This window comes from Lutra lutra, chromosome 1 (genome assembly GCF_902655055.1).
Source record: "Lutra lutra chromosome 1, mLutLut1.2, whole genome shotgun sequence".
Lineage (NCBI taxonomy): Eukaryota > Metazoa > Chordata > Mammalia > Carnivora > Mustelidae > Lutra > Lutra lutra.
The window spans coordinates 81,435,823-81,455,194 of NC_062278.1; positions in this window are offsets into that span (position 1 = coordinate 81,435,823).

Below are 19,372 nucleotides of genomic sequence, written 5' to 3' on the forward strand. Positions count from 1 at the left end.
TGGAAAGATGAGTCTCATTACTTGATCATTCTGACCATTAGATGAATTATAAAAACCAAAACCTAGACCATAGTTTTTGAGATAGCAATCCCAACCTCCCTTTAAGCTCAATGTTGCTATTTGGAATGCAAATCTTTTGCTGGGGAAGTTGGACTTCCTGGTATAGCTTCTGACCCTGTTAATAAATTACTTTCACTTTCCCAAAGGTAATGTATATGCAGTTCAGTGGATTATTTAGTCCTTTGTTAATCAAGTCTTTAAAAAACACCTACAAAACTGAGAGGGGCAGGAAGCATAGGAAGGGACTGGTGCAGAGGGCATAAACACCATAAATTACTCATTTTTCTCAAAGAGCTTTCATCAAATAGGCAATATAAGACCAGGAACACCAATGACAAAAAGCTGTATTATATAATTAAGGACAAAAACTCTGATAGTCCAAGAGATATAAAAGAGATTGTGAGGGGCGCCTGGGGGGTTTAGTTGGTTAAGCATCCAACTCTTGATTTTGGCTCAGGTCATGATTTCAGGGTCTTGAGATCAAGCCCCGTGTCCGTCTCCAGCCACAGTGGGGAGTCCACTTGAGATTCTCTTTCTTCTTCTCCTTCTGCACCCCTCTGCTCTCACTCTCTCTCTCTCAAATATAAAAATAAAATCTTTTAAAAAAAATATTGTGATAAAAAAGAAACAAAGTAACTAGGGGAAAAATGTCTTGGAGAAGGTAAAGCAAAAGTAAATTTTAAGGTTTTTTTGTTTGTTTGTTTGTTTTTAAAGAGAAAGAGAGAGAGAGTGTGTGTGTGTGTGTGTGTGTGTGTGTGTGTGGCATGCACGTTGCACATGCATGTAGGAGCAAGGTTGTGGGGATAGGGGTGGAGAGGGCAGGGGGAGAGAGAGAATCTTAAATAGGTTCCATGCCCAGCATGGAGACCAACACAGGGCTGATCTCATGATCCTGAGATCATGACCTGAGCTGAAATCAAGAGTGGATGCTTAACCAACTGATCCACCCAGATACCCCAACTTTAAGCTTTTGATAGAACTTGAAGGATGAGAAAGATAAGAACTTAAATTGGGGTAATGTGATAGAGAAAGGAAGGAGAATAAACATAGGACAAAGAAAGAAAATGGCATGTCTGGATTTGAAGATTGTTTTTAAGGACTAGTGGGACAATCAATTAAATGCATAAGATGAACCTTAAAATTTAAGCATGGAAAATTTGATTTGGTGTTGTAGAAACTAAGAAGACACTATAGACTATAGAGCAGAGATTGAAATTTTTAGAAATCTGTCAACTTAGGATATTTTACCCAAGAAAAGTATCTTTCAAAATGAAAGTAAAATAAAAACTTTTTCAGACTTAAAAAAGATGAAAGAACTTATTTCTAGTAGACTCTTCAGGCTAATTAAAGAAAGTCTTTTAAGCAGAAGGAAAATGACACCGGATAAAAATATGAGTCCATGCAAAGGAATGAAAAATACTAGAAGAGTAAAAATAGAAAAAGTAATTGAAAAGATTTTCTATCTTATTATTTAAATGTCTTTAAAACATAATAGGCTGTTTAAAGAAAAAATAGTAACAGTATAGTATGGGGTCTATAATATATGTAGAAGTAAAATGTATGACAACAGTATCACAAAGGCCAGGAGGGGAGGAGATATGGAAGTATAGTGTTGTGAGGTTCTTACACTATGCATGAAGTTATATACCATTTAGGGGGAACTGTGATAAATTAAACATGTATACTTTGAGCCCTGAAGCAACCCTAAGTACACACACACACACACACACACACACAGACGCCCAGAGTTATAACTAACAAACCAATAAAAAAGTTAAATGAAATAATAAAAAAAAAACTTACTCCAAAAGAAGTCAGAAAAATCAATAAAGAAGAACAAAGAACATATGGAAATATAAAAAACAAATGACAAGATGTTAGATTTATGCTCAACTATACCAATAATCACATTAATTATTAATTATCTAAATCCTCAATTAAAGGGCTGAAATTGGATTTATAAAAAAAAAAAAAAAGCTAGACCCAATATATGCTGCCTGGAAGAAACCCACTTTAATATAAAAACAGAACTAGACCAAAAGTTAAAAAATGGGAAAATACATGTCATCTTGGCACTGATCACTAATATTAAAATCAGATAATACAGATTTTAGAATAAAAAATATTACCAGGGATAAAAAGTTTTATTTAATAAATGATATGGTACTCGATTCATTCAAAGGACCTAGGATTCAAAATGTTTTTGCATCTCATAAAAGCTTCAAATTACATGAAACAAAAATGATAAATATCTAAAGAAAAATAGACAAATCCACAATTATAATTGGCAATCTCATCATACCAACCATAATAATCGATATAATGAGAAGACAAAAAGCCAGTAAGGATGCAGGAGACAACACTATCAACTAGTCTGATCTAATTGGAAATTACAGAACATTCCACTATAATTTTCGAGTGCAAATTAAACATTTACCAAAATAAAGTATATTCAAGGCCATAAAGCAAGTTTTATTCATCCTGAAAGGATTCATGTTATACAAACTATGTTGTATAACCTTAGTGGGATTAAATTAGATTGGCATTAGTATTAGTCTTAGAAAGATATCTGAAAAATCCCAAATATTTGGAAAATAAATAATATACTTCTGGGCAATCCACAAGTCAGAGAAGAAATTTTTAAAAATCAGAAAATATTTTGAACTGAATGAAAATATGGGATGTAGTGAAAGCAGTACATAGGGGGAAAATAGCGCAACAATGACTATATTTGAAAAGAAAAAAGGCTTCAAATGAATAACTTCAATTTATACATTAAGAAACAAACAAAAAAACTAGAAAAAAGCAAAGTAACTCAACTTAAGCAGAAGAAAGAAAATGATCAAAGCAAACATCAATAAAATAAACAACAGAAAAAACAATAAAGTCAATGAAATAAAAAACTGGTTCTTTATGATCAACAAAACTGATAAACTTCTAGCCAGACTAACTGATAAGGAAAAGTGAAGTGAAAACATGAATTGCCAACATCAGAAATGAGAAGTGACATCACTACATATCCTACAGACACTGAAAGGATTAAAAAAAAAAAAGAATATTATGAACAACTTTATGCCAATAAACTTAACTTAGATAAAAGGGAAAATATCATGGAATGTCTACCAATCCTCACTCAAGAAGTAAATAACTGGAATTGCTCAATATCTATTTAAAATTAAATTTTTAGTTAAAAACTTTCCTACCAAATGGAATTCTACTAAATATCAAAGGAAGAAATACTACTGCTACTAAACAAAGTCTTTGAGAAAGTTGAAAGGAAAGAAACACTTCCCAATCATTCTATAATGCTGGCATGACCCTCAAACCAAATTCTGAAAAGACACTACATGAAAACAGCATACTAATATCCCTCATGAACGTGCATGCAAAATTTCCAAGCAATCTGAAATCCTAGCTTATTTCCTTGGTGGTTATAAAGTAATTGCTCCCTATGTTCTCAATTTTATAGTCAAAATTGGTTTATATACCTGTCAGCCTCATTGTGCCTTTAGAATTTGTAAAAGGATACATTTTCCACGTTTGAGGCCATTTTTTGTTAAAATTTTTATGAAGTTTGACAAACATGAAGAAAAGTGCCTGTACATAGAGCTCAATGAACTTTCATGCACTGAGCACACCCATGTAACCAAATCCAGATCAAGAAACAGAATCTCACCAGCACCAGAAGGCCCTCATGCACCTGTCACTACCTACCCCCTCTAAGAGTAACCACTATTCTGACTTCAAAGAGAGAAGATTAGTTTTCACACATTTAGTTTTATCAGTCAACATTAAAAACAAAACAAAACAAAACTGCATTTGACAGTCATCTGGAAGTAATCTCTAGACTTTTTTGAATAAACATCGATTTCATTAAAATATATTTTGTATGTATCCCCCACTATTTATTTACAAGTTGCATGAGTAGTTTCTAAAAATCATGCATTATTATTTCCCAGCCTATATATATTTAGGGCAATGCCCATCATTAATGTAAATCCATGCTTCAAGTAGACTTCCTGACAATTGAACTACTACAATAGACTTCTTGTATCTAATTGGATCAGGATTATTTCTTTCCTTGAAATATAGTTATGAAGAATTGACTTTTATTTGTGCTTGATTCTAATATAATCTCCATTTGAGTTTTCTATAGGAGAGAGGATCTCTTTTGGCTATTTGTCCATTTTGTGAAGGTGATTTTAGTTTAAAATAATTATATTCTGTGAGTCCGTCTAGCTGAGCACACATAAATTACAAAATATTCCATTTTGCAGGGAGACAGCAGATGAATGACAGCGTCACTCTCAATTCCTTCATGGGATGTATATTAGTCAGGGTTCTCCAGAAAAACAGAACAAGCAGGATATAGATGTCTGTGTATGTGTGTGTGTATGTGTGTGTGAGTTTGTGCACACATAATATCTGGCACGTTGGCCCAGCCAAAAAGACATAAAATAAACCATCATAGGATAGAACTCATCCTTTGGCAGGAAGACCTCCCCCAACCCTAATACATTGACTAAGTGAAGACTGTTGGGCCAATACAGGTTTCAAAAATTAACAAACTATAATGTCTTAATTTCTAATTTAAATATGATATATAATATGTACATATAAATATAATTTGAATATTTAAAAATACAAATAAGAATTATAATAAATTTCTCTTAGCCAACGTGGATACCTTTTAAAATACCACTGTGGGTTTTTTTCTAAATGATGGGGAGATTTTTTAGAAAAGCAGTACTGATAGGAGTGAATTTAAGTCTTAGTTTAAACAATTTGGTAAAATAAAATCTTTGGTATTGATTTATGTCATCATCCCAAATTCTTTTTATTCATTTATTTTACTCATCTATACTTGGCCATTACCTACACTTCAAGTCTCTTGGAACCCAACCTCTTAATTAAACAATGATCTGGAAAGCCACTTAACTCATGGGAAACTAAATTTTCCGTGAAATGTAAGTGCTTTCTTTTATAACATGTAAAATCCCCTGTAGTTTAATTATTTTATCCATTGTATTTGAAGGCCTTCAGAGAAGTCTAAGATTCATTCATATTTCCCAGTGGATATTTTTATGTGCTGTATTTTGGGTAAGGAAGAATTTACTATTTAAATCCTCTAACAAGAGGAAATGGGTCTACTTCAGACAATTGAGTTATAACAAACTCAGTTTCATTTTTATTAGGATTTCATTCTGAGAAATAGCTGGTGTCATTGCTTGCTTTGTTCTCTGTGGTGATTCAATTTCACCTCTGCATATAAAATAATGGGGCAACACTATAGTCTAAATAGTTTTGGCTTACATTTGGGCTCCTACAGTTTCGTTGTAATAGTTTTGCTTGGCATCCAAATTCTATGTAAGTCCAGTTTATATTCCCCCTCAACTGAATAATTACTAATCACCACATTTCCATAGTCCCTGCCAACATTTTTTCCTTTCAGTGGTACTGGAAAGTAGTTTTTGTTCTGATTATGTTTGTTTGCCAAAGGCATTTATTAAGACTTGGTAAAGGCTCTAAATGGGCTACATTTTCTTCAGCTGGTTCCGCTCATAGTCAAGACCTTGACCAGCCCAGTTGGTTGGTTGTTTAAATTCAGAGTTGCCGTTTTTCCCCCTGTTACGTGCTTTCAAGATCTGGAAAGTTTTAGGGGATTGTTTTGTTTTGTTTTGTTTTTAAATCAACTATGGGCTCTTTTGAGAACCACAGACGTAACCAAAATAACTTCACTTGTTGAGAGTATAACGTAAGTTAAAAAAAGCTCAGGCTTTGAACTCTTGGGCCAAATACACTACTGGTTTGAGTCCTGGCCCCTAACATATTTAGCTCTCTGTGCCCTTGTTGCCTTGTCTTACAGATGGGGAAACTAATAGCTACCTAACTTAAAAGGTTGCTATGATTACTAACATACACACAGTAAGTGCTGAATGTTTGTTACGGAGTGCTAGATATACTCTGTCTTAGGAGTAACTCGGTAAATTAAATTACTTAGATAGTAAAATCTGTAGTTGGCCAGTGGAATTAGTTGATAGGATGTTGCAGTCTCCATACAGATACCCCTTTAAATTCAAAGAATGTAACTTAGATGAGTTAGATAAGCTTAAAGCTTCCCCCAGGAGTAAATACTTATGAGGAACCTATGTGTCTTTAAGTTACTCAGGTAAAATGACTGGTCACTCTTAGAAGTTATTAATTCCGAATTACCATATTTTTATCAATTTAAAGACATATTTGTTCACATCTCATCATCTGCGATATTAGGATGCATTTTACAATCTGTGACTAAACAACAATCATGTCAGCCAAGCCTCACCTGAACATCTAGGGCTCAGTCTTAGCTTTAATATTCTCATCACTTCAGTTGAACTAAATATCTGATTGATACTATATGTGTTGAGTTTAACTGCCTTTTTGAATGTCTTTTAAATGATTACAATATAACTCAGTATTAAAACCCAAAGGTTACTGTGTTTGCAGGAAAGCATGAAAGAAGATGAAGCTGTTGTATATACATTTGGTACTAAAGAGATAGATGTTCATCTTTGAAGGGATATTCACAATTCCATGTTTTCTTGCAATGCAACAATCAAGTGCTTTATAAACCTAAGAAAGGATGATACAAGCATGAAATGTTATGATAGGTTTGTTCCTGAAATACATGCAACTGTTTATTGATACTTTCTAATAAATCAGTAGTTTGGGGATTAAAAAATAAAACAACCTACAAATTATACTCAAAAAAATCTTTAAAGAAATTCCATGTCCTCAACACTTGTGATAAACCAGAGGGGAATACAGTGTAGAAAAATGCAGACATCAATAACTCTAAGTTGAAGAGTGAGTCAGAAACATTGGACTCCATGCGAAGAAGTTTAAAAAATATCTTCATTAACTTACTGTCTTAATACTTTCCTTGTTATACCTGAATGAGAGATCAATGATTTTTTAAATTACATTTAAAAGTCTAAAAGAGCTCTTCCAATAAATAGAAAGTAAACAATCTAAGTTATATAGAGACATTGTGTATAGCTTAATTGGCTGCATTGTTTTCTTCTTTTGTGATATACGAAATAGTATCATAAATTAAATTGATGAAACATATTTGATGAAATATAATAAGCATTAGTATCAGTGTAAACCAGTACTTTTAAACTCTCTGTAGTAAAGGGGCTTATTGTATTAGTTTATAATCCATTACAAGTATTTTGTTTTGGGTTTTTTCAAGATTTTATTTGACAGAGAGAAGGAGAGAGCATGAGCCAGGGGGAGAGACAGAGGGAAAGAGAGCAGCAGACTCCTCGCTGAGCAGGGAGCCGGATGTGGGGCTCTATCCCAGGACCCTGTAATCATGACCTAAAGTGAAGGTTGTGACGCTTAACCAGCTGAGACACCCAGGTGCCTCAAATTCATTACAAGCATTTTGTAAAGTATAAAAAAATGAAATTAAGAAAAAAATATATAAGCTAATTCTTTAAATTATTAGATACAACACATGCAAAATTACTTTGTTAATTGCTTTAAAATGTCCCAGTGCTTCCTGTTACTTTCTCAACTCACCTTGCCCTGGACCAGTAGCCATTCATGGACCAACAGAGTTCGTCAACTATGCTTTGAGTGTTACCAACCTTTCCCACCCTAGAAGTGATTTCATCACTGAACGTCAAATAGGCTCAGTGATGCCAGATGGAGTTCACAAAAAGACGAGCTTTGGGTTTTCTTTCTCAAACCTGACAATATGATGTCTTATAACTGATTGAACTTTACATAAAGTTTAAAAAACACTGGCACCCATGAAGTCTTCATCAAGTCAAGTTGGCTATGTAAGTTCAAGGCTTTGTTACACACTATCTACCTCAAACATATATATATTGGTACTAGAGACCACATCAACAACAAAAACATAGCTCATCTCAAAAACAAGATAAGCATTTTCATTGGACAGAAACACAAAGCAAAAAGCAGGGACAAGACCAGCAGGCAACAGTAGCCAAGAGTTTAGCCACCAATGAGAAAGGGGGCCCAAAAGTACTCCATGCCAGAAGGCAATAGATGTACTCAAGCCTCAAATCCAGAGGCTGGAACGAGGTCCGAATTTTATATAACCTTATTTCTTCTAATTTACATTATTCACCAGATTATGAATAAGTGTGATTTAATGCCAAAACTCTGTATAAATCAAGTCCTACACACACACACACACACACACACACACACACACACACCCCTGCCAGATCTTTTAAACTGATTTTTTTTTTTTTTAAATTTAGAAACCCTAGGCTACATTGAGGGAGAGTCTCTGAAATCAGGTAACTAAGTAAAGGTGGTTTGTACATCCACTTGAGCAGGTACAAAAGTTAGCACAGGAAACACAGTCTTGTATCAACATGGGAATCCCATGAACTAAAGCCATGCTCACCTCGCCCAAGTTTCTGATGAAACTCCTTTGAAACTTACCTCCAACATCTCTCCACTGGCAAATCATAAGTCTTGGTCTTCTAGTATCCTTTTACTAAAATTACTACTTGTCTTGTTCACCAAGTCACATGGTATAGGAGAGGACAGATCATAATATTCTAAATTCCGTGAAATTGTGTGAAGTTTCTCACAATTTAAACAAACATGGTTATGCTTTTTAATTTAGAAAGTAAATATATATAAATAGCTTTCTTTATTCCATTCAGTACTTCCTCATTCATCTTCTGACTAGACTTTAAAAACCATGTCTTACGCACTGTCACACTTAAGGTGTGTTTCAGTGTACACACTTCTTGCACACATGGCTTAGACACATGGCCTTGTACATCACCTGGCATAGAATTCCTTGTTTGTACTTGAAGGGTAAGAGAGGCTATATAGGCATTTCAGTGCAAAGAGTAGAAGGGACAGGACTAAACACATCTTTATTCCCTGAACTGTGGATAAAATACTAGAAATACTTATTGCCTCTTTTTCAAGAGATTTGAAGCATCACCCTTAACCCTGAAATCCATTAAGGAAAAGATTCCAGACATATCAGCTCAACTAAAAATGGTTTGGGACAGTCTGTTTCTTTCAAGGTTATAAGCTAGGATAAATAATGAAGAGACGATTGAAATGTCCTAGTTTACATCTTAGCAATTAAAGAGTATCAAAAACAAACCATAAAATGCTTATAAGACTTACATGTTTAGCCAAGCACTTATAAATTAAGGGTTTTTTTCTTTTTGACTCCTAAGATAGGAATTCCTCACATCATTTAAGAGATGGGAATTTTTTTTTTTAACTATTTTTCTCTTGGTTCCTCTTATTGTGTGGCTTTTCACAGAATCTCAGTGAGTGGAGCCCTTCTCAAATTCCATTTGCCAGGGACGCCTGGGTGGCTCAGTTGGTTGGACGACTGCCTTCGGCTCAGGTCATGATCCCGGAATCCCGGGATCGAGTCCCACATCAGGCTCCCAGCTCCATGGGGAGTCTGCTTCTCCCTCTGACCTTCTCCTAGCTCATGCTCTCTCTCACTGTCTCTCTCTCAAATAAATAAATAAAATCTTTTAAAAAAAAAAAAAAAAAGTTAAAAAAAAAAAATAAATAAAAAAAAAAAAAATTCCATTTGCCAAACCAGACTCTGACCAAAAAAAAAAAAAAAGATTAAACTAGTTATAACACAGGCTTATTCCCAAATAATGGCTGAAATTAATGTGTTTCTAACTATTCAAATGACCAAGTGATGTTTAAAATCCCCCCTAAATAAAATAAAATAAGATAAAATAAAATAAAAACAAAAATATAAAATCCCTCGGGGCGTCTGGGTGGCTCAGTGGGTTAAGCCTCTGCCTTCGGCTCAGGTCATGATCTCGGGGTCCTGGGATCGAGCCCCGCATCGGGCTCTCTGCTCAGCAGTGAGCCTGCTTCCTCCTCTCTCTGCCTGCCTCTCTGCCTACTTGTGATCTCTCTCTCTCTGTCAAATAAATAAATAAAATCTTTAAAAAAATAAAATAAAATCCCTCGCTACATAAAAGAGAAACTTGCCAGGACTCACTCAGTGTTAGTCCTTTCCTGAAAATGATGTCTCCATTCTTGCAGATTATCCAGCCCCAAGTAAATCAATTATAGTATACAGATATATAGTCATAGTTTGGTAGTTGGCGTATGCATTTAGATTCGGGATTCCTACTGCTTTGAAAAACATCTAGCAGTATCCATCAATTGACATTTATAGGTATATCAGTTGGAGAACTGGGGGTATTTCACTGTGATGTGAGCACAAGAATTGGGTCCAGCGAGCCATGACGCTGAAGAAGAGAGCATGAACCAGAGGAAAGGGTCTTGTGTTAAAGAGATTCCTGCGAACTCAGGAACAGAGTAAAATGGTGCTTGCTAGGGGCTGGAGGGTGAGGGAAATGGGAAGATGTTAGTCAAAGAGTACAAACTTTCAGTGTAAGATGAATCAGTTCTGGGAATTTAATGCATAGCATGGCGACTCTCATTAACGATACTGTATTAGATCCTTGAAAGTTGCTGAGAGAGTAGATCTGAAATGTTATCAACAAACACACAAAAAAAGGTAATCAGGTGAGGTGATGGAGGTGTTCATTAACCCTCATTGTGGTAATCATTCTGCAATATATATGCGTATAAACAATGTTATATGCTAATAACAACAATGAAGTGGGGGAAAACTCAATTCATAAAGGGCAGCCATTGATAATACCTAAAAGGACAGGGACACCATCAGATTTGAATTTTACTGCTCAGTGTCTGGGGACAGGGTAAGCATGAACTGTAGGGGGGTAAGTAAAGGATGGACTATTTAGCAAGTCTAAGTGAAAGGTGGTGAAAATCTGAATTCAGGTAGTGATGACGGGAGTAGAGGAACACAGAGAGATTTTCAGGAGGCAGAATCCAGAAACACTTGATCACAGATTAAACGAATCTTTGGATGGGGGGGATGGATAAATGCTTTGCGGGTCCATTCTCTATACCCCATTATTATCAATGAAATCAGTTTGTGAAACACCTGAACTTGCAAGTGAATGCCTATGGGGAAGGGTAATATTTCTAATATTTAACAACCACTGATTTAACAGCCCAGGCACTCATTCTGGTTTTTCACACTGAATCGGAGCCAAGAGTGCCTTCGCTTTGCCAGGGGCTGACCCCTTAATTGTTGGATCGATTGGGAAAGTCGGGGGATGCCAGAAGAAGAACTAGGGTTGTAGGGGTGGTGGTGGGCGAAGGATGAGAGCCTCAGGACCGTAACTGTTTACTAAACAAGCAAGAGACCTCTCAGCATTTGAACAACTAGTAGGGCTAAATATTAGCTTTGGCTCTGATGAAGAGCGAAAATAGCAAGTCTTGAGAGAGATCTGCCCCATGTCTAAGGAAATCAAGAACTACCCAAATTCACAGGAATCCTCCTCTGTGCTTCCCCGAGCCTTATCTACCAGTTCAAGTTATGGTGAAAAACAAAAAAAATTGAAAGCTGAGAGACCTAAGGTGGGGCTCTGGCTCTGCCCTTTAATAATGTATGACCTCAGGCAAATATTTAACATTTCTGAACTTCATTATTTTCCTTTACAAAATGGAACTAATAGCATTTACCCTAGTACCTCCCAGGGATGAAGTGTGGATCAAGTAACGTAATATACACAAAAGAGCTTTGTAAATTGTGAAGCTCTCTGTAAAAGTTGGTTATTGTTTCAATATTAATGCTGTAACCTGAGTTTCCCTAGGCGTCCTCTGGCTCTGGAAGGCTTAATGACATAGGAATGACATTAATTCAAGCTGCAAGAGGTAGTCCTTGTTCCCGCCAGCTCACTCAGGATCACAGCCCTTGCGACATTCTCCCGAGGACTCACCAGAGCTCTTACGCCAATCTGGCCCTCCCCTCAGCTGAGCGACTCAGGCTGGGGACCATCTTGGAGGGCATGGCTGTTGCCTCTTCTGATTCAAATAAATACCTTCCCAGGACAGGACCATCACGTGCGACTACGCACATCAGCGTTTGGGCCATGTCCTCTCAGCCACTGCCTTGTCCTACCAGGCACTGTGGGTGGCAACTGTAGCCACTTCCTGCTGGGAACAGCCACTGAAGCCCACACAAGGAGAGAGGAGCTCCCCTGGGTCCTGGGTGGTAATTCTCAACCCCAGCTGTATGCTGACTTCTCCTGGGAAGATTTATTTTATTTTATTTATTGGACAGTGGCTTGTTACTCCATTTCTTAGACCAGTTCTTTTTTACACACATTGTGTAAACTGTTTCTCTTGCTTTCTTTTTTGTTTTAAGATTTTATTTATATATGAGAGAGAGAGAGAGAGAGAGCACGAATGGGGGGAGGAGCAGAGGGAGAGGAAGAAGCAGTGTCCCTGCTGAACAGGGAGTCCTGTGAGATGTGTGGCTCCTGATCCCAGGACCCTGAGATCATGACCTGAGCCAAAGACAGACACTTAACAGACTGAGCCACCCAGGCGCACCTTCCTCTTACCTTCTTAACCATAAAGGAACAAGAAGTTGTTTTTTTTCTTTATTAAAATACAGTCAACAAGGAATCTTACCTTAGTTTTGAATGTACCATGTAGTGATTCAACAGCTCTGTGACTTTTTGCTATGCAATACCAAATATTGGTGTTTTTAAATACCAATGCCTTGTCCCTTCCCTCATCAGACTCACTGAAGCCAACAGAGTTAGAACCCAGGCATCAGTATTTAAACACACACACACACAAGTGACTGATTCAAGTGAGGGCCACCCTGTGGGTGGGGGAGCACTGACCTCTCCCCTGCCATGTGTCATCTGTTCAGTCACAAAAGCTATACAGGGTGTGCCGCCCCCCCGACCTGTCTCAGAGAGCTCTCCAGAACTGTAACAGAAACTGCTACATTAAATTTCCTTTAATTTTTCCAATATGTGGTCATCACATTTATCCCTTTAAATATAAGAAAGTGTTATTTGGGACACCTGGGTGGCTCAGTCAGTTAAGTGCCTGTCTTCTGCTCAGGACATGATCCCAGAGTCCTAGGATCGAGTCCCACATTGGGCTCCTTGCTCAGCGGGCAGCCTGCATCTCCCTCTCCCTCTGCCTCTCCCCCCTGCTTGTGCTCTCTCTCTCTCTCTCTCTGACAAATAAATAAACAAAATCTTTTTTAAAATGCTGTTTTATTTTTATATCATACTTTCACCTTATCTTACATGTATATTCTATAATGTTCATAAATAAATAATTGTGTATTAATCTTGTGATTCAAAATATTTTATTAATTGGTGTGTGGGATCAAAATTTTGTAGAAGACCATGATCTTTCTGGTATTAGTGACTCTCCATAGTTTCTTAATGTAAAATTGAGTTAATTTTTTCTGATCTAAAAAAAATCTACAACTCATTTATTAAATAGTCTCATATAGAGACTTTTGAAATTCACAAAGGAGTTGAAGTTCCTAAATGCTAAAAGTGCTAGTGAAAACCACAAGCTTAAAAGAGATTTTGTTTGGTTGGTTGGTTTTGTTTTTGTTTTGCTTTTTGGTCAAACTGGTCTCCTGATTCCAGGACCAAGGGTTTTTAACAAATATTTAATATACAATACTTAAATATGAAATATTAATACACATATATAGGAAAAAATTTAAAAATTCACCATTGAAATAAAGATAATAATTTTAAAACTGCAGAGAGACTTTCTCAGATGTTTTCCAATCTGGTAGTAAAATGCCAGTGTGTGTTTTGCTAAGTGGAAGGGCCTCAACCACAAGACTTTTTTCCTTTCAGGATAATTTTGTAAACAACTCGCTCCTTAATTAAGCAACATCAAAATACTCAGCTAAATGACTCATCTCGACTATATTGCGGAGGGATTAAAAAAAAAAAAAAGGCTATAATTACTAATACCAGCTCCTTGCTCCTTGCAAGTAGTTTTACACATGCACATTCCTTTTTCATTCTCCACGGTGAATTGTTTACCCCACCACACAAAATAAGTTATTAAAGCAAAATTGTTACAGATAGTCTGAATGGTCATATTATAAAAACTTTGAATTTTATTGGAAGGTGGAAAAAACATTTCCTGTGATTCTCTAATCAAAACTCCCTTGGGCCTGATCACAGGGCCTTTCAAAAGCAACCCTGACCATTGAGGGGGAAACTGCCCACAGAAGAACCTCAGTTCCACTTTGTTTAGGAAGTGATGACTGAAGTTTAATTCATTGGATCACATGGCCCGGAAATACTGTGCCAGCTTGGATCTTACTTTGAGTTTCCTTAATAAACTCAGTGTATTTTAGGTCAAAGATGCAGAGACCTGTTGGTAACTCTTTGGCAACGATCAGCAAACTATATTAAGCCTTCATTCAGGCACTTCATGTATAACCTACAGGGTCATGTCATGGATAACCTACAATTCTGGCTGTTTTCCTTTAGTCTGTTTTTCTTTTTTTTTTTTTAAGATTTTATTTATTTATTTGACAGACAGAGATCACAAGTAGGCAGAGAGGCAGGCAGAGAGAGAGAGAGAGGGGGAAGCAGGCTCCCTGCTGAGCAGAGAACCTGAGGCGGGACTCGATCCCAGGACCCTGAGATCATGACCAGAGCTAAGGCAGAGGGTTAAGCCACTGAGCCACCCAGGCACCCTTTTAGTCTGTTTTTCTAGAGAATACATTTCTTCCATTAAAATCTATGTCACAGAGAACTTTTTTTTTTTTTTTTGGTAAAACATGCTCATTAATTTTCTTTTATCTAAATATCTACTCAAAGAAAGTTGGTTGTCTAAACTCTTCAAGCAACTCCTCATATTCGAATGTCACATTCCTTTCTAGATTTAGCTAATGGGTCAGGAATGTAAACTTGATTTTGGTTGCTAAAAATTTTTCATTGTAGGTCTTTCCAATAACATAATTTCACTCTAATTTTTTTCTTCTCATCCTATTTTCCCTGCTCATTTTTGAAGCTGGATTTTTTTGATACACTCTTTCTGTTCCTGCATTATGCATAGAGGTATTTTATCTCACATTGTAGTCACCATGGCCAACAAAGCCACTCCAAATCTCTCTTATTTCTATATTCCCTTTTGATGAGAAATTATAATAAACAAAAAGGATCAAAGATTGTGCTTTCATTAGGCAGGGAATTCAGACTAAAATAATCTATTACTTAATGAAAAAGATAGGATTTTTTAAATTTATTGTTATTTACATAAATTCTGTTCCAGTCTGTCCCATTTTTACGTAGCTGGGACTTTTTCAAGGGCTAGTCCTATGAAAACCAGAAGTTTCTAAATCCATAAATAAATAAGACTAAATTGTTTTTAACATCAGTCTAAAAATATTAACTTTCTTCACAGAATTTCTTTCCCACATTTCTTAACATTTAAGCAACAACAGTTAGAGAAGTAAGTCTACTGGAAAACAGGGGTAGGCATGGACGCAAAACAGAAATTGCAAACACAGAATGGTGTCCAATACTTTAAAAACCTGCAATAGTTAGTGACTACAGCAAAGATGCCAAGAATGGGCTAAGGTAAAAGAAGGAAAGATGAAGAAAGAAAAAGCATCTTGCAACAGTTAAGTCCAAGGAGTAGAAGGAAAAGGAAATAGGCAGGCTTTACAAACAGCATCCCATTTTTCTTTGGGCTAGTTTTTTGTAGAGAAAATTACTTTAAGGTACAATTTTATATTTTCACCAATCTTTCTTCACATCAAGAACACATGTACACATGATACAACAATGTATAACCTTGAGACTCATGAAAGTAGTGTATATATAAAAGAAAAGTTCTAAGTAAATGATTTACGAAGAGGAAAATTACCGAAATACACATCAGGCAATTATAGAGGCTACATTGGACACCATTTATTAAAAAGCCAGCTAAGAGGTGCCTGGGTGGCTCAGTCAGTTAAGTGTCTGCCTTCAGCTCAGGTCATGATCCCAGGGTCCTGGGATCAAGCCCCTTATTGCTTCTCCCTCTGCCCCTCCCCCTGCTCGTTCTTTCTTTCTCTCTCTCTCTCTCAAATAAATAAAATCTTTTTTTAAAAAAGGCAGCTAAATTATATCCAACAGTGCAGTTCTAAAACTGGCATTGGTTATTGGTGGTATAGATTATTTGAATTAGTAAAAGTAAGATATTACCATTGATGTGAATGTGACAAATATAACATAAAGGAGAAGATATGTTACCCACTGTTTCATCAGATGAATGAATAATAACAGCAATTTAGAAAATACAAAATTAGGGCTGATTGAGGAAACAACAACAAAAAACCTGAAGAGAAATCTATAGTAATCTATAAATATTATAAGGATTTGGGCAAGAAATTACTTTTAACCATTGTTATAAAGAATTTGATACTTTATATTGGATTTAGCTTCAAGCTGGAGAGAAAATACAAATCATCGTTGTTGAGCATCTATCACATTCTGCCCTCTCAATTCAATGTCATAAGAACTTTGCAAATTAAGGGTTGTTAACCTCTATTTATCTGTTGAAGAAAACAGGGCTTCAATGGGCTAACAACTTGTCCAAGATTTTACATAGTTGGAAGCAAGCAAGATATTCTAATTCAAGTCTGTCTGGCTCACAGGTCACTTTTGGAGTTTCCAACTGTATTTGATAAAGCCCTGTAGATTCTTAAGTGTGCCAAAGGGCAAGAGGGAGGGGTCTAGGGAATTTGGGTCTTAGATCACTGCTTCCTCTTTAAACAAAATAGTTCCACTGTTGCTTGTTTTGTACTGGAGATCTGTGTGAGATTTCAGTAAAAACAAACAGGCAAACAAAAACTCTCCTGAGAAAGCTTCAAAGACACTCTACCACACAATGGTGCCTAGAGCTCAGCTTTCAGAAGTTCTGGACTGGGGAAAAAAAAAATAAAAAAATAACCTGTGGGAGACAAAAATGTCCAATTTAACTCTTTCTCTAGAGGTGTTAAAGTAGAAAACAGACAATTATATTTTGAGAACAGATTATTCCCCTTTTCTTCCTTGATGTACAAGAATATAAGACATTTTCCCTTAGGTACTTTCTAGAATGAGGATGACAAATTTAGAGCACCCAAACCCTTGGCCATCATGGCTATTCAGTCACCACTGAGTCTAACCAGAGTCTTGGAATGTTTTCCTACAAAACACTCCTGGCAGTTCAATGAGTAAATCAGAGTTATATGAACTATTTAATTTTATTTCTATACCATCCTTTTCCGTAAAATAACAATAAGAAGACAACTGAGTGGTGAAGTCAGTTAAGCATCCAGCTCTTGGTTTTGGCTCAGATAGTGTTCTCACGGTCCTGGAATCAAGTCCTGAGTCAGCTTCCACACTCAGCATGGAGCCTGCTTGGGATTCTCTCTAGGGCTCCCTTTGCCCCTCCCCCACCCCCAGCTCGCTCGCATGCTCTCGCTCTCTCTCTCAAACAAATTATCTTTAAAAAGAAAAAAAGACTGGTTTTCCATAGAAGCAACAGATTAAAAAATTTTTAAAGGCTATAAAAGAAAAAATAATACATCCTAAAGAAATTTACTTTTCCCCAGAAGCAGTGGTTTTTTTTTTTTTTTTTTTCCCCAAAAAAGACTTCAACCTGAATTTTCAAAATAAAACATCTCAGTTGTCCCACTGTGGCCAATGGAAAGCATGAAACTGCAGATTGTGTACTGTTTTCTCCTTCATGCACTACCTGTGACCCAAGATCTGCCCTTCCCTTCTGCTCATGTGCTTTCACTGGTCTCTGTTGGGCCACTTAGCTCCAGCTAAATAGAAATAATAGAAGAAAGAAGCTTTCTTTAACCTTCTTGTCAACTTGCAGATGTATAACCCCTCTAGAATCACAAAACCTGCAGATTAGTGCTCTCAAATCTCATCAATGTGATCAGAACAGTCTCAATGTGACTACCAGTTCTAAGAGCAAGTTTTTCTAAATCAGAGCATGATTTATGCTGGAAGAAAAAATGTTGGAGAAAGCATGTGCTGTGTCCTCCTCCCCATTTTACTTAAGCCTTCTCTAGGGTGAGGACATGGCAGGCAGCAAGATCAAGCAAACAGTGATAGAAATGTAAAGACTGTAAATAAAATCTTTAAAAAAAAAAAAGAAATGTAAAGACTGAGGGAAAGAGCAAAGTATTTATTAAATCTGAGGGTCAGCAAAGGTGGCAAATACTACTCCCTCTTCTCCTTTTGCAAGAAGATATAAAACAGGTTGGAGTACTAGAAATTTCGTTAGGTGAGAAGAAAGAATTTTAAAAGATAAAAAAAAATTTGGTAGAGGTTGAGGGCAGACTTTCCCCTCCTCTCCCATTCTACCTTTTGGGAGTGGAGTTTTGTGCAATGGGAATTTACCCAAGATGTTTTCAAGCTTTCAGGAGATTTATGGATCATGGAAGTGGGTAGAAATAGAAGTAGGAGGTTTGTGTGTGCCTTCAAAAAATCTATGGAAGGCCAAGATGAAAACTCTAGATATTCACCAATAGACAGAACTTCTGCTTTTCTTCTTGCTTGTCCAACACAGTTTATCATTAGAAAAAATGGTAGAGATTCCAGCGGAACCACACTTCAGAAATGGAGAGGTATATCGGGCAGGAAAAGCCACATTCTGCTACAAAAACAACAAAATCATTTTGGTTTATAATACTAAGGTTTTGCTCTTTGTTCAATCTACATGTCTACCTACTCTACTCACAGTATTCACTCATAGAGCACCAGCATATCACACGGACGGAGCACTCTACCATCTCAAATGTGCCAGAGCAAGAGAGAACACTAGAAGTTCTCATGTTGGCGATTAAGTGATTTTCCTGTAAGTAACATACATTCCTTCTGCATAAAAGTTATTAACCAAAATTAACCACAAAGCCCCACTGAGCCACAATGGGAAGTAATACCCCCATGTGCCTAGAACAGGAGATAATAGGAAGCATTAGGAGAACAGTACTAATAACTACCTCAAAAGGACATCCTCAGGTCTCTCAAAACTCTAAGCAAGTCCTGTGGAGTTCCATTGTAGGCCAGAAGAAGAAAACTCATTGAGTTGTTTCTACTTGTATGTGGGGAGTTAAAACACAAGTAACATACAATTAAAAACAAAATAAAACAAAGCAAAAAATCATCTATACTGCCTCATTCCCCATTTCTGACACATTCATAATAAAGCTTATAAATACTTGGAGCATGTAAATATATATGTGTGTGTTTGTAGCAAAGATATAATAAACTCATTAAATGGACTGGTTTGGGAAAATGCACATTGATTTACTCAAAGACATATATTATCAAATATCTTAAGTTCATTCAATATTATTATTTTAAAATAAATACAAGAACTAGTTAGAGCAATAACATATCATTGGGAATAGACT